This window comes from Pipistrellus hanaki (genome assembly GCF_964339955.1).
Source record: "Pipistrellus hanaki genome assembly, chromosome: 2".
NCBI lineage: Eukaryota > Metazoa > Chordata > Mammalia > Chiroptera > Vespertilionidae > Pipistrellus > Pipistrellus hanaki.
In genome coordinates, this window is record NC_140504.1 from 35953790 (window position 1) to 35969682 (window position 15893).

A 15893-nucleotide genomic window follows, 5' to 3' on the forward strand; every position below is an offset into this window, starting at 1 on the left:
ACCACATGACTCTTTCTTCTAATTAATTTCCTTTCAATGTGCACGAATCTGTGCACCAGGTCACTAGTTTGTACAATATGCTTACTTAAACATTAGTGTTTGTCAACTTGGACTTTGAATTATCCTTTAATCCAAGTCTTCTCTAACTTGAATCTACAAAAAATAATACTAATAACATTAAAAACCTTGCACGTGCTCATTCAGTGGGTCTGGGTGGTGCCTGAGGTTCAGCCTTTCCCATGAGGTAGGTAATGCCCATGCTGCTAGACCATAGACCACATTTGAATAGCAAAATAACCCATAATTTCTAAGGGGAAAAATGTTTTTTTAATCAATTAAGTTTGAGAAAGACCGTGCACTATATTTCACTCTCAAAGACTCATAATGCACATTTCCCTATGAAAAGCTTCGATATTTTCTTCAATAGATAAACTGTTTAAATTGTTTTATCTATTTTGGTACAAAATAACACCAAAATTGTTCCAAAAGACACTTGTCCAAGAAACACTTTAATTTTCACCTGAGACGTGTTTTTTTGTTTGCTATTAGCAACTCTATACTTTGCTTTTACCCAAATCCTATTCAATAATTTTCTGTTTTTGAGTCAAAATTATAATCCTTAAAACTGACATTACTTGGGTTTAGAAGGAAAATAAATTATAGATCATAATGGCATTTGATGAGAAATCCTTGTTGGCAAAAAAATAACTTGAATATCCCAGAAATGTGCTATTTAGTGCTCTTTGTAACAAGATAAAGAAGAGAAGGGTAACAAATACTAGTATTTTAGGAACCCTAAATGTACAATGAATGAAGACACAGGTAGAGACTAGAAAATCGTGGCAAAACTATTCATCGTGTTTTTTGTTATGATGATCATAGTGTCTATTTTTTCCAAATTCAAAGGCAGAACAAGAAGCTTTTTGTGATATTCAACAGTTTAACTACTAAGTGTTTTTGTTTTTTTAATCTCTTGGAAAGAAACAGTTAATTGTGAGATTTGAAATGACCACAAATCTTGCACAATGTGTTGTTTCTACAAGGAATCTTAATGGTTCACTTAAGCCATAGTTGAACTCCCTGGGACTTGTGTTAATTTTAGCACATCCCTATAAAATAAATTCTTCAAAAGCCTGGTATAAATTACCCCAATACACTATACTTTGTGGATTCTTTTGTTAAAAGCACTAGACTATAGCTTACGCTCTCCCTTCAGGCTATGGAAATAAAGGGTGCCTCTAATAGATTCTGATCTGAACACAATAGGAAGCTATACCCTTTCAGCCTATGTATTCAACCATTTTCTTTTGTTGTTTTTTTACCTTGACCTACTCCATAATCTATAGTAGGGAGAGTACTAATGTAGTCATATGACTTGCAACCAAGTCACCTTCAGGGTTGTGGATAGAGAAAGCAAGTGCTGTTGGTGTCCCTTTGCTACCTGTAGAGATTGGAGGTGGAGACTGGCCCCAGAGAAACAAAATGCTTCCCTTTAAAGATCCTTTTTGTGTCTGAACTCAGAGTGGCAGTCAACATAGTCTGTTGTTTGTCAGGTCTCTGCAATGTATTTCATTCCTTATTTTCTTTTAGTTATCTGCACAGTTCTGCATAATAATGTCTACTGGTCTCTCCCTTTGGGGCAGAACAATTTCTGCAGACTTGCTTAAATTTAGGAAAACTTTCTCTTCTTCAATGTGAATTTAAGTTGCATTATTTCTGAAAAAATATTAGTCCTTGAGAGTTATGTGTGTATGTCTGTATTTTTGAGTGATTATTCTGGGCAAAAATTATACCCTGAAGAATCCTAATTACCCAATCCATCTGGGGTCCTTTAGCCAGGCCCAGAATTGCAGATTCCACCTGGACTGTTTTCTCTCTCATGCACACACCTTGGCCCACCATTCTCCATGGAGTTCTAAGCAGCACTTCACAACCCATGAAAGTAATTGCTGAGGGGTGGCTCAAGGGGAGACAGGCCAAATCTCTTCTCCCATGTGCTAGAGAACCTGACCCTTGAAGATCCCTCGAAGATGAGGAGAGGCTGACATAGGGCTACAGAATGAAGGTTTGAAAATTTTTCATTCTAGGAACTATTCGTGTTCTTTGTTCTTCATTAGAGAATTTATAGGATCATAAAGTAGTAAAGCTGTACCTAATTTGTTGTTGTTGATCTTACCCAGAGAAAGCAAGAGCAAACTGCACCTGCAATTGTCATTAAACTGGTAGCTCTTAGGTCAAGGATGGTTTCATTTACTTTTCCAACTTTAATAGCTACAACAGACAATGCACAAAGTAGGTGCTCAATACACAGTTTGTTTTTCTTTCTTCTTAATTTTAATTTTAATTTTTTAAATTTGTAAGTGATGTTTGAAGGCTAGAGACTTCTTTGAAGAAACAAAAGCTAGCTCTCTTCCCCTTGACTGTCTGTTATGTAAATGAGGTGTCCAAAAGCAGTAGTTAATTTTGGTGGTGTTTTTTTCTTTTGAATTTCTATAAGCTCTTTTGTTACTTTTGGGTTACTGCTACAGTGTACTTTAATGATTTCAAAAGGGGCTGACACAAAGATGTTCTTGCCACACTGAAAGACTACTCTTAAAGCCTGTTTACTGAAACTTCTACTCCATTAAAAAAAACCACTTACTTGAATAATGTAGCTAAGTAAAGCCTTTCAACCCTATGAAATAAAAGGAGGAATCAATCAGTAAACTTTTATATTTTAAGTACATTTTTGCCTGACTTTTTATGCATAAAACACTTTCTCCCAAAAGAGAGAATTTTGCAGAGTGCGTGTCTAATATGTGCAAATTATTGTGCCTTTTTGCCAACTTCTATTTCTAAAGATAATCTCTCAAAAAAGTCACTTTAAACTAATGAAAAAAGGTAATTATCGTGAAAGTGTCCTACTCAGTGCTCATTTTTCTAGTCCTGGAAAATGTAAAGGGATGAAGTTTCCTCTCCTCCCCCACCCAAGTCCCCTTTTCCAAAAGGCATAACCATCAGCAGAATTTTTCATTATAAAAAGCAAATGTTCCTTCTGTGATAGTAGAATGCAGACTTTCCCTCCCCCCTAATTGCTCTGTCACAGACATCAGCGTCTGAAAACTAAGAGATGATCACATACAGAGTCTTCATTTTGTTCTTGATGACTCTCTTTCATGCTTTGCTGAGAAGAACTGCACTGAATAGAAATGCTTACGAGCCAGAGAGCACAGGCATCAGGAACTTCTGACTATGTGAACAGTCCCCTTATTCTGAGGGATCTCATTCTAACTTAAAACTGAAATGAAAATAGGAAACATTTGAATGTAAAATGACCCAACGTCAGAGTCACACACCTAGGGCTAAAAATTCAAAGGGATGCTTGGGAAAACACACACACATTTTCCCAATAATGGCTGGAAAAGTGCCAACCATGGAAGTGTGCTCTTTAGGTAATACCTATAAATCCCAGAGAAACTATAATGTTGAAGGTAAGCTTTTAGAAAGATGAGGCTGGAAAACAAGGGCTTCACAGACAGATTCAGTCAGTTAATCAACAAATATTTATTGATAGTTGTATCAGCTCTGAATGTATTCAGTGGCAAGTAACATTGGCTTAAAAAAATAAGGCTTTACTATATCCAAAAGAGCCACTCAGCTGGCTAGTATGGTTGACTCAATAATATCAGCAAGGACCCAACATTTTTCTACCTTTCCATTCTGACATCTTTAATATGTAGGCATTTGTTTGTTTTTCTTTTGATTGTTGGTTTTTTGTCTTACAATCTCAAATGTTTTCTTAGATATTTAGGTCTTGTGTCCATATCTCAGGCAAGAAGAAGTCAGAACATGGAAGTAAAAAAGATTCTTTCATGTAGTGTTTCAATGATCTATTACTGCATAACAAACTACTCCCAAAAGTAATGGCTATAGTCAACACATTCAAAATGTCACATGGCATGATTGTATGAGGCAGGGAACTGGAATTACTGGGGGTGGGCCAAGCATCTCTCTTTAACTCTTTAACTCTTAACACAGCCTCTCCACAGGGATACTAGCATGAATTTCCTCAAACCATGGTTGCATCAGGATACCCAGATATTTTGCATGGTCGCTCAGGACTCAAGAGACAGAAAGAGAGAGAGAGAGAGAGAGAGAGAGAGAGAGAGAGAGAGAGAGAGAGAGAGAGAGAGAGAGAGAGAGAGAGAGATGTCTAAAACTGATGGTGACATAGCATCACTTCCACCATACTTTATAGTCAAAACAGTCACAACCCAGCCCCCAATTCAAGGGAAGTAGATAAAAATACCCTACACTCCTCCCCCTACCCCCCACTAATCTCTCAATAGGAAGAATGTCAAATAATTTACCTTCACCTTTATCACAGGTGGCATTCTTGTCATAAATTATTTCCTCCACATGCAAAAATACAATTACCCCTTCCTAAGACCTCCAAAAATCTCATTCCATTATGGCATTAGGCTCAGGTTCCAGGTCTAGCATCTCATAACCTATACCAGATCCAGCTGGAGATAAGATTTCTAAAGCGTGAGTCTTTGACTCCAGTTCTTTGAGTACATTTCTTCTCAAGCCAAAGAGTTATACACTAAAGAGATAAGTTATCTGTTCCCCATATTACATTGATCAATAATTTGATCTCCAAGACATGGAAAATCTAGAAGGCAAGGAGAAATTGATGCTGGAGGACCAGAAACTAAGCAGAAAAAACAGTCTAAGAAGGAACTTATCTGCTCCCCTCCTTTTTCATTTCTTCTAAAGAATCTCCATCCAGTAGCCTCCATATCCTTCCTTTTATTCTGGATCTAATACAAAACACTTCAGCATTCCTTGAGGCAAGAAGTGATTTCCCCCCCCAACAGAATCCTATATAATAAAGAGGCAATATGCAAATTGACCCTCACGCCCTCACATCACAAGATGGCCGCTCCATGTTGTCACAAGATTGCCACCCCCATGTCATCACAAGATGGCCACCCCCACATCATCATAAGATGGCTGCCATAGGATGGCTGTCCCACATTGTCACAAGATGGCCTGCAGGGGAGGAAAGTTGTGTGTGTGTGTGGGGGGGGGGGAACCAGGCCTACAGGGGAGGGCAGTTGGGGGAGACCAGGTCTGCAGGGGAGAGCAGTTGGGGGAGATCAGACCTGCAGGGGAGGGTAGTTGGGGAGACCAGGCTTGCAGGGGAGAGAAGTTGGCAGGAGGGAGGGAGGTCCAGGCCTGCAGGGAAGGTCAGTTGGGAGGGGGGACCAGGCCTGCAGGGAAGGGCAGTTGGGGGTAATCAGGCCAGCAGGGGAGTGGTTAGGGGCAATTAGGCAGCCAGGCAGGAGAGTGGTTAGGAGCCAGCAATACTGGATTATGAGGGGGATGTCAGACTGCTGGTTTAGGCCTGTGGAATTGGGCCTAAATGGGCAGTTGGACATCCCCCAAGGGGTCCTATATTGGAGAGGGTGCAGGCCAGGCTGAGGGACACCTTTCCCCCCTGCCCCCTAGTGTACAAATTTCATCACCAGGCCTCTAGTAAAACATAATTTATCAATAATCAAGTTAGAAATAAAAATTTATCTATTACTATAAATTTCTATATTAAAATTTAAAATAAAATCAAAATTTTCATCACATAATGATTGCAAGTTATGATGGTCTTTCATGCATTTCAATTTATACTGTTTCCATTCAAGTCATTTCAATCATGACATTCAGACTTATATTGCACACTAGCTCTATTTACAAGGGCAACAGCAACGTTTAATAAAATAATACTTTTCAGATGTTTACTTTTTAAGCAATCTCATTGTATTGAGAAAATATACTGTATTTTCTGACGTATAAGATGACCCCCTAATTTTACAGTTAAAACATAGGTTTAGGCCTATATTTGCTGTATAAGACTACCCCCCACTTTCGAGGCAACACCAGTTCTTTTTTTAATAGACCACCTCTCTGACTCTGGCCAATTTTCAGTTGACTTTTTTTCGTTTCAAAAGTAGTCTTATACGCCGGAAAATACCGTAGTTGTCATAATACTTTGCATAAGTGTGTTTGGAAAATATCTACTCTGCTTCCTTATTTACTTGTGTTATATGCCCCCTATCCCCTCCTTTTCTCTCATTTCTTTCCTTCTCTTCCCTTCCCTTTTTTTCCTTTCTTTCTTCCTTCCTTCCTTTCTTCCTTCCTTCCTTCCTTCCTTCCTTCCTTCCTTCCTTCCTTCCTTCCTTCCTTTCTTCCTTCCTTCCTTCCTCCCTCTTTCTCTTCCCCCCTTCCTTCCCTCTTGCCTTTCAACCCCTCTTCCTCTCTTTATTCTCTACTTAGTCATACTTTCACTCTATTTTTTTTCCTTTTGGGATACTTTTTTCATATCTTAACAAACAAATAAAATAAAAAATAAACAACCCGCCCATACCTCTGAGAGCTCTTGAATATTATCATGTCAAATGTCATACACAAATGTCTTGAAAATGTTAAATCCTTGAAGACAGTAAACCCATCTGTCACTTTTCTTTTTTTATTTCTTAATTGTAGTCAACCCATTTCAGTCATCTGTCCTTTGCCTTGCCACTAAAGAGAGGAAGAAATACTCTAAACTAGCAACACAATCAATGCCCCTCCTCCCCCTTTTTTGGTAGTTTAAAGTTAAAATAACTTATCCATATTCCTTGACTATTATGAATGATAGTAACATACTAACATTTTAAAAATGTCTTCTTTCAGGTTGAAATGCAAAAAACTTTATGGCCTCTATTTGTTTAAAACTTTTATAATATCCTGAAGTGATAGCATTTTATGAATAAAAGACCATCTGGTTCTCTAGAGTGTGTGGATTTTTTTTCAGCCTCTTTGAATGGGGCATTATTTTCAGTAACAAGCTGCATTTAAAAAATGGGTTTGTGATGAATAAACCGGTGAGGCCTGGTTAAGTGCCAATTTTGTCTATTCAGGAGCGCCTCTCTTTATCTCTTGTTTCTATCTCTTTGTACTTTCTATATTTATAGAAAATGGGAACTATTATAGGTCTCTACTACCTGCCTTGTCTTCATCATGAATTATTACCCAGAAGAGTCTGAGTAACACAAAGAACCAATTGTTACACAGAGAACCAAGGTAACTAGTACCACTGAGTGCCAACGTGAAGACTATAACAGAGTAGAGGGATGCTGCATTGGTGACTCAAACGTTACAAACAGCATTGCCATTTAAGAAGTTAGTTCCAAAATAACTTTAGAATTGGTGAAGTTCTAAACAAAAGAAAGTAGTTGTAATCTATAAAATTCACTATTTACTAAAATTATTTTTAAAAATTGTATCTCTTTTAAATTGCAACACTGATATAGTTTACATGACCCTTTAGTGTGGTGTTTAAAATCGTGTGGGCATGAGAAAATTCTTCAATATGTGAAAATTTCTTTCATGTTGTAGGATGTCTAGCATGTAGTATTTATTATCTACCCTCTAAAGAACAATAGTTTCTTTGAGTCATTGGGACACATAGAATTGCTCCAACAAATTTTCAAAATGTTCTCCCTAAGGATAGTACACCTCTATTGAGCACATGTGCACTAAAAGAATAAAATTAAGTGCATGTTTATTAAAAAATGAAACCAAAAAAAGAAAAGAAGAACACACCCACATAATATAAATATCAAGGATGATATGATAAAGGAAACAGAAAGAAAATATTAAAATAGCCGAGACCGGTTTGGCTCAATGGATAGAGCGTCGGCTTGGGGACTGAAGAGTCCCGGGTTCGATTCCGGTCAAAGGCATGTACCTTGGTTGCGGGCATATCCCCAGTAGGGGGTGTGCAAGAGGCAGCTGATCGATGACTCTCTCTCATCGATGTTTCTAACTCTCTATCTCTCTCCCTTCCTCTCTGTACAAAATCAATAAAATAAATTTTTTAAAAAAGAAAATATTAAAATAGAAAAACTACAAATAATGGTAGAAATATGTTGTGCTGCTTCTGCTTAGGATGTAGGAAACCAAAGTGCTGCACACCCCCCCCCCCCCCCCCCCCCCAGCTACTTTAACAATAACAACAAAAGCCAGGTAAACCATAGAATCATACCTTTCGTTGAACTTGTCAGAAGAATCACATTTCAGGTCAATCCAGTAGCCTGAAATCATCTAAGGAGATGGTTCCTCCAAGGAGATGGGGCATGGAAACTGGTTCTCCTGGGGCTAATCGCCATGGGAGGAAGAGACAACCGGTATCATTTAAGCAGACAAAAATTCAGTAAAACTTTTAACATTTTCCTTAAGACCGAAAGTGGGTTTGTGTGAGAAGAAAAAATAAACAAACATAGAGACCACAGATACTAGTGGATTTTGTACCTGCTCATGAGGTCTTCTCATCTGCCTCTGTGGAGCACTTAGAAGAACGTGTTAGACCAGAGAAAGCCTCTACCAATAGTGCAGCCTGGAGAGAGGGAGTGGCTGGCCTCCCCTATGAGAAAGGCACAAATGGTTAGGGTTCTACGTACCTAGAAAACAAAAGCTTTAAGCCTCTCAAGGAATGGAAGCAACTAGGAAAGGGGTAAAAATTAAAAAAAAAGAAAGTCCTCTATCTTGGGTAAGGGTGGGAGAATACTTACCATCTTGTCCTTAGGCATCTTTCTTGCCTTGTCCATGCCAGTGTATCTTTCTGTTCATATTTTTTCTCAAAGTGGGTACCCATGCTATCCTTTTATATCTTCAAAGCATAAATAATACCTGTCTATAAAACATGTAACCAAAGAGTTACTGTGTGAAAAATTAACATGTAGCATAGTGCAGAGGTTAAGAGAGTGGCCTCAGGAGGCAGACTGCCTGGTCTAGAACTTTGTCTACACACACCATTTACTAGTTTGTGAACTTGGGCAAGTTACTTGATCTTCCTCTGCCTGTTTTATCAATTTTAAAGTGGGGAAAAGAATAATACCTTCATAAAGATTACATGAATTTAATAAAGTGCTCGACCCAGTATCTGGCCCTTACTAAGTGCTTCATGAATGCATATTAAATACGAATTTTTTTTAAATATATTTTATTGATTTTGTACAGAGAGGAAGGGAGAGAGATAGAGAGTTAGAAACATCGATGAGAGAGAGTCATCGATCAGCCGCCTCTTGCACACCCCCTACTGGGGATATGCCCGCAACCAAGGTACATGCCCTTGACCGGAATCTAACCCGGGACCTTCCAGTCCCCAAGCCGACGCTCTATTCATTGAGCCAAACCGGTTTCGGCTAAATACGATTTTTTAAAAATGGGACAAAGGTAAACTTAAAATGGTTAGCAAATTTGAGTATTGCTGTCATTCATTGGCTAAGGCAGCACTTAGGAGATAACAGGATTTTGTTGAGCACATTAAAAAAAACTAATAATAGTAGTTATTATTTTTTACTTTGTGGCTCTTCCCTTAAACTCTACTAAGTCCATACAGCATAGATCAGTTTGTCTCCCAAGGATTGAAATCTTCTCAATTATGTCCCTACTGCTTTATTTTATTTTTATTTTCTCCCAGTTTTATTGAGATGATATATATATTCTGCCAGTCCAGTTGCTGGACATATATATATATATATGTCCAGCAACTGGACTGGCAGAATGACCAGAATAACCTGTGGCTATGATGTGCACTGCAGCAGTCAACCAGCCTGATCTGGCCCCTGATGGGACCCCAACACCCCAATTGAGGGTGGGGCCAGCCAGCTGGACCCTGCCCATGCACGAATTCGTGCACTGGGCTTCTAGTTGACAAGTAAAATTGTGTGTGTTTAAAGTGCATGTGATGATTTGAAATGATTACCATTGTTCCTATTACTTTAAATCTAGACCTCCAGGTTAGGAAAATGACAAAAATAAATGTTTATCCCCACCAACCTCACAACAACTTGAACCTAATGAGGACAATTTTTTACATTAGTATGCACATAAACATAGAAGTTAGCTTCTTATTTTCTCAACATCTCTTCCCAAAAGATGTTTATTTTATCCTAAAGGTCCACCGAAACTGGAAAGCTTCAGCTTCCAAAAGTGAAGTCATACAAACAACTTCATCTAGAAAAGTTGTTTGTATGACTTCACTATTGGAAGTCATCCATATATATTGTATATGGAGAGAGAGAGAGAGAGAGAATTTCTCTCAAATCTAATTTAAAAGAAATAAAAGATACAGAATTTGCAAGTGGAAAGGGTATATAAAAAGCATAAGAAGCTAATTAAAGTTATAAAAATAATTATATGCAACTTTATGCAAGTTAAAAATCTCAAACACATAGTTTGGAGAAAAGGAAAAATACTATAAATTATTATTATGTTTTTAATGAAAAGGTGTTCAACATCACTAATTAAAGGGAAATACAAATCAAAACCTCAATGAGATATCACCTCATATCTTTTAAGATGGCTATTATTAAAGAACAAAACTCCATAAAAGAAAACAAGTATTGGTGAAGAAGTGGAGAAATTGGGAAGCTTGCAAATTGTCGGTGGGAAAGTAAAATGGTATGACTACTATGAAAACATTAGAGAGGTTCCTTAGAAAATTAAAAATAAAACTGCCATATGAACAAACCAAGTTCACCTCTGACTATATATACAAAAATATTTGAAATCAGGATCTTAAGGAGATATCTGCACTCTCAAGTTCAGTGTAGCATTATTGACACTATCCAAGATATGGAAATAACTCAAATACTCATAAGTTGAGTGAATAAAGAAAATGTAATACACACAAACACACATAGATACATACACACAATGGAATATTATTTATCCTTTAAAAAAGAAGGAAATGTTTCTATTTATGACAAAATAGTTGAACCTAGGGACAGTATGCTAGGTGAAATAAGCCAGTCTCTGAAAAACAAATAAGATTCCACTTACATGAGGTATCTAAAAGAGTCAAATAGAATGGTGGTTACCGGAGGTCAGAGAAAAGGGAAAATGTTGTTAAATGGATATAAAGTTTCAGTTATGCAGATGAATACTTTCTGGAAAACTATAAATTATTAAAATAGGTCTAATATGTAGAAAAACTAAGTAGCAGTAAATTTTAAAAAATTAGTAAACATATGTCCTTAACACCATACATGAATAATGAGAGAACAATTAAAAACTTAAAGTGAAATGTAAAACCATCATATTAATAGAAGATAATATGAAAAAATATTATTTCAACATAGAGGCAGGGAAGCAGTTCTTAAATAAAATTCAAATGAACAAGCCATTAGTTTTTAAAGCAATTAATTATGAATAATTAATTGGTAATGTCAAAATTAAGGATTTCTGTTTCTGGAGACCATGCATAAAATGAGGCAAAGTCACTCATTGTAAAGAGAATACAAGCAGCAGATAATACTAAAATACAGTTGAAAGTCATGGTGGATACAACTAAATGATTTTACATGTAATAGTAAGAGTTGTAAAAGAAAATGGAGGTGAGGCAATATTCACAGATATTGGCGAACGAAGATAATTTGTTTTTTTAATTGTTCTCTCCTAATATTGAGAAGACATAATCATGCCCTAGCCAGTGTGACTCAGTTGGTAGAGTGTCATCCCATGCAACAATAGGTCACAAATTCAATTCCTGGTCATAGCATATGTTCTGGTTGTGGGCTCAATCCCCAGTAGGGGGCACACAAGAGGCAGCCAATCAATATTTCTCTCTTCTCCCTTCCTCTCTCTCTTTGAGATCAATAAAAATGTATTTAAAAAGAAAAAGGAAAAGATATAATCAGTACCAGGTTAGAATAATGAATAAAGGCAGTCAAGATACAAACTACAATCCCAGGATGTAATGGTCAACATTTAGGATTATCCTTAACAATACTGTATTATATATTTGAAAGATACTAAGAAAGTAGATCATAAAAGTTCTTATAATAAGAAAATAATGTAACTATTTGTGATGATGGATGCTAATTAAACTTATTGTGATGATCATTTCACAATGTATACATATACCTAAGGGCAAAAATTACACAAGTCACAGCCCCTAACATCCATGGAATCAAACAGTAATTTAGTAAGAAGAGTTTAACCCAACAGAACAAAAGAACAACAGCAGAAATAACTCTTTCAATTAAAAAAATATTTAAGTAATCTTGCATCAATGAGGAAATCCAAATTACATTAATAGGTTTTTAAATAGAAATGAAAATACACAAATCCTCAGAGATTTGAGGAAAGCTTGCAGCATGAGAGAAAAACCAAGAGGATAAATTGGAAACACTATCTCTAGAGAAAACAGAAATAAATTAGGGAAAGAAAAGAACTTCAAAAAGAAAACTCCAATTAATCTTAGGGAAATTCAAGACTATATTGAATGCATAAAACTAGCACTGTCTTCTATGGGGAAAGCAAAGTCACACAAGATAAAACTCTTAAAAATTAAGGTTATAATGGCTACATTTAAAAAATGTAAGATTTGAAAGATAAAGTGAAAAAACACAAAATGTGGGATAAAAAGACAAGCACAAAAAATATATGGAGAAGAATAAAGACATAGAGGGTTAGTCCTAGGATTCCAATGCCTAATTACTAGACCATCCAATAAGAGGTGCCAGAGAAGAACTGGGAAAAAAGTCATTAAATCATAAATATAAAAAGTTACAATTATAAAGTTACAAGAGGCCCAGTGTACAAAATTTGTGCATGGGTAGGATCCCTAGGCCTAGCCAGTGATCACGGTCAATCTGTGGGGGGGCTGGTGGGACGATCAGGGGCCCCTGCTGGCTCCTGCCTTGCCAGTCTGGTGCCACCTGCTCATTGGCCCTGCACCCCACTGCCACCCTTTGTGGGGCAACTTGTGGGGCAATCGAGGGCCCTGCTGGTACCCACCTTGGCTGGTCTGAAACCCACAGGCTGGGAGCAGCTCCTGCACCGAGCATCTGCCTTCTGGTGGTCAGTACATGTCATAGCGACCAGTTGTTCTGCCGGTTGATCCACCATTCAGTTGTTTTGCATATTAGGCTTTTTATTATCTTATCTAATAAAAGGATAATATACAAATTAACCATCACTCCATCTCAAAGATGGCAGTGCCCAATCCTCTCAGCCCCACCAGAGGCCCCCAATCCCAGGAGGGGTTGGCTGCTAAGAGCGGGCAGCGTGAGTGGCCTGGCAAAATACTTTCTTCATCGCCATGGCAACAAGGCAAGCATTCCACCCCAGCTTTGGATGGCCTCTGGGCGGCAGGTGTGGAGCGGCCACGCCCTGCAGAGAGCTACTGGTGCACAGATTCATGCACAGGACTACTAGTATAGGATAATTTCCTAGAACTAAAAGGAAATATTCACATGTAATACAAGAAGAATAAATAAAATATTAAAATTTGACATGTAAATTAATAGAAAATAAAGCATAAAAAGAAGTTCCTAAAGCTTTCAAAGAAAATAAAAGATAATCTACAGCCTGGCCAGTGTGCTTAGTGGTTGAGTGTCCGGGGACATGCCTGGATGTGGGCTTAATCCCAAGTGCAAGAGGCAGCTGATCAATGGTTCTCTCTCATCATTTCTATTACTATCTCTCTCTCCCTATCCCTTTGTCTCTCTGAAATGAATAAAAACATACTATATATATATCAGAGGCCTGATGCATGAAGATTCATGCAAGAATGGGCCTTCCTTCCCCTGGCTGCCAGCATCACCTTCACTCCAGCCAGATCCACCTTTCTGTGTTCCTACACTGCCCAGAGGCCTGGACCAGCAGTGAGTGATGCAAGTGTCCTGCCCTGCCCCCAGACGCTCAGTGCCTGCATATGCAAATTAACCATTTTTGTTGATTTAATTTGCATACTCACTCCTGATTGGCTGTCACAACTGTACGGTCAATTTACATCCTACTCTTTTATTAGTGTAGATTGATATAATCAATAAATAGTTCAAAATATATACAATGATCTAAATATATCCAATATCTTGTTCCTTCATTGAACATTTGTTTACTTAATAAATATTTTTTGAACACTAATTCCAAGTGTTCTACCAGATAATGAACATAAAATAATAAAAAAAAGGTGGGTACTGTCTCTAGTTTCAGGTAGTTTACCTTATAATAGGGAAGACAGAGCAGTAATCAAGTAATTGTAAGATTGAAAAGGGCTATATGTTAAGGAGGTACAAGTTCTAAGAGGGCCATATATCAAGGCTACAAGCATTTCTCTAAGCCTGATGCATCTGGGAAGGCTTGCTAAAGGACAAATAGGGGTTAGCCAACAAATAAGAAAAAAATGATATGTTGGGCAGAAGAAATAATATGGGCAAAATTTGGAAGTTAAGAGAAAAGAGAATATGACTAGAGTATTGAGGTAACCTTAGCTGGTGGCAAGAGACAACGGCTGGAGAGGTAAGCAGTATCATTCAGTTCCTGTCAGTCATTGTAAGAAATTTGAATTTTATTCTAAGAGCAATAGAAAGCCATTGAAAGACTTTAAGTTCAGGGGTGGGAAGGAAATGTGTGACATAATCACATTTTAGAAAGCTCATTTGAATAGCAGTATGAGGATGAATTGGAGGGGCTTGACATTGATGGCAGATATTTAAAAGTTCACTTAATAACAGGAAAGAAAGGATGGCAACAGAGAACAAAGCACTGACAGGAGAAAAGAAAAGCTATGACAGATTTAAGAATATTTTGGAGGTAGAATTATGAAGTGTTGGTGCAGAGTGGGCATAGGAGAGAAGAAGGTCAAAGCTGGTTGGATTTGCTAAAAGCTTTCCTTAATTATGTTATATTCTTAAAGTGATAAAAGTTATTTATTTGAAACTGACCAATTAATACTTAATGAAACACCAGAAATATTTCTATGAAAACCTGTAACAAGATAATAATGCCCATTATCACTACTATTATTTAATATTATATTTCAGATGGTACTACTCTAATGCAGAAAACTTAATAAAAATTATTGAGTGCCAAAAATTATTATTGTCAGTATTTTCAAATAATATGAGCAGAAAACCTAAGTGACACAAGAGGAAATTTATTAGAAAAAATTAGCAACCTGTAAAATTTCAAAGTATAAAATTTTTTAAAAATCTGTAGCTTCTCATTGTATCAGCGAAAAACATATTAGAAAATGTAATTTTAAAATTTCTTTTCAAAATTAAATGCAAACATGAAATACCTAAGAATAGATTTAAGAATTAATCAGTACTGATATGAAAGAAAACATAAAACTTTACTGAATAAATGAACTCATATAATGTTCTTGAGCATGGAGACACTAATAGAAGCAAGTCAATTTTCTCAAAATGATTTACAAATTTGATACAAATTGATTTTAAAATTAATCTAAAAAGTGTGAGAGCAGCCAAAAATTTTTTCTTAATTTTAGAAAAGAAGAATTACAATGAGGAATTATACTGCCAGAGAGAAAAATATATTTTAAAGTCTGGCTCTGTTACATAATTAGATAACACAGTAGAATAGATTAGAATACTTCAAAATATTGCTAATCTTATGCCAATATTCATGTGTGATGAAAGTAGCATTTAAACCAGAGAGGAAAATATGAGAGTGTAATCAAATAGAGACATTCACCTTGTCTCTCTATGGAAGTTTTTCTAAAATATTATTAAAAGGATTGTTTTAAGGAGCATAGAACTATAAGCACCAATGGACCAGGAGAGAAGACAAATGAAGATGAGAGATGAGAGATTTGGGGAAGATAGAGAGCAAGTGGAGAAACAGTAATGGACTCAGCAAGGGAGGGAAGCTGCAATGGAGGTGCCACCGAGGGACACTGAAGATGAAGTCCAGGCACAGTGAATTGTGGATAAGATTCAAAACAGAATGATCAGTGATGTCTGTAACTTCATTCATGGGTCTCCTCCAACACTTTCCCATAGCAACAGCCAGCCATTTACCTATCCCAGGCTAAAGAAAAGAGGATTATTTTCCTGGGA